Consider the following 1,721-nt stretch of genomic DNA (forward strand, 5'->3'; position numbering starts at 1 on the left):
CCAGCATCCAGGACACATTCAACAGATGATGACACAAAAAGTTGACATCCATCATCAAGATCCCCATCTGCCAGGACATGCCTTCTTCTCATTGATACCATCGAGGACAAGGTATATGAGCCTGAAGACACACTCAACATTTCAGGAACAGCTTCTTCCACTCCACCATCAGACTTCTGAATGGACAATGAACCCATGAACACTTCCTCAGTATTTTCCCCTCTCTTTTTGCATCACTTTTTAAATGTATTTTAATTTATACTCATTGTAATTTATAGTTTTTATTACCATGTATTGCTGCCACAAAACAACAACATTTCACCACATATGCCGGTGATACTAAACCTGATTCTGATACACAAACACACACAGCTGGGCTCAGACATACAACACTCCCACATACCTCCCTTTGTGACTCCTGTTTGCTACATGGTCCTTGGTATGAAGCTCTAAAAATTTATACCTATGCGGCAAATCGACGCCGTAACCTACGCAAATGGCCTACGTGAATCGTGAGTATTTATACTTGTGCGTTGGTGTGTTTGCATCGCTCTGCAAATTCGCGCAAGTCACGCATGCGCACACACATGCCCGTGCAAAGCTTCATGGTCATGGTAGTCTTTCGCGGGGTAAACAAGTTTAAAGCGAGCGTCTTTTTTCGTAAAAGCGAAATGTGTCCTCCATAATTTCGGAGGTCTGTAAAGGTTTATGGAAAGCATTGCAGCCAGAGTTCCTTCCCTGCCCTTCAGTCGCCCAATGGGAAACTACTGCAGCGCAGGAGGAAATGCCATGCTACCAAGCGGACCAGTCACAGCTGTTGCGGTCTGCGGTGCCGCGACGCGCAGCTACATTTTGCAACACCTGCCCTTTCAATTACGGCTCGGCGAGTTGTATCTGTTCACTATTTGAGTTCTATATTAAACAGACAGCACTGACTGGGAAGGAGGGTTTGAATACAAGAATACAGATCTCCTCTGAAGTTATTTGGGGTCCTGGTGAGAGTGGACATGGAACGCTGCGCACAGGTCTGATCTCCCTCCGAGAGTCAGCCTGTGGGATGAAGGGAATGAAAAGTTTTCCCCGATTAATTTAGGGGGTGAGTTCGTGTCCTCAAAGAGATTGTACTGACTGGGACTGTCTCAGAATTAGAGAAATGAGTAGTGGCGTCACTGGCACAGACACAGTCTCACAGAATATTGACAGATTAGAGGCAGGAGTGATGTTCCCCCTGTGGGTGTGGAACTAGGGGTCAGAGACTCAAAATAAGAGATCACCTCAGCAGGACTGAGATGAAGAGAAATTGTCTCACCTTGAGTGCGATGAATCCTTAGAAGTTTCTCCATGAGGTTTCTAAATTCAAAAGGTAAATTCAGGGGCTCAGCGAGGATGGGAAGTTTGGAGGAAAGAGGCACTGAGGTCAAAGATCAGCCATGCTCTGAGTGAAGGGCTGAGCTATCGCAAGGGGCCGAATGGCCACGCCTGCTCCTATTTCTTATTTTCTAAAACACGAATTTAGCTTTCTCTCTCGTTCACACTTGCCTTCAGTCTGTCGGATTGCACAGGAGAGAGGTGAGAGCACCGGAGACCCATCAGCAGCCGCTGCGGCGCAGCTCCGGTCTCCCAGCAGCAGGAGACGGGTTTCGGAGGCAGCTGCAGACAACAGGCCCTGATCCCCCGGGGAGAAAGGCCGGGCACCCTCCGTGTAGCTGAACCATCTCATG

This window comes from Mobula hypostoma, chromosome 5 (genome assembly GCF_963921235.1).
Source record: "Mobula hypostoma chromosome 5, sMobHyp1.1, whole genome shotgun sequence".
Taxonomy (NCBI): Eukaryota; Metazoa; Chordata; class Chondrichthyes; order Myliobatiformes; family Myliobatidae; genus Mobula; species Mobula hypostoma.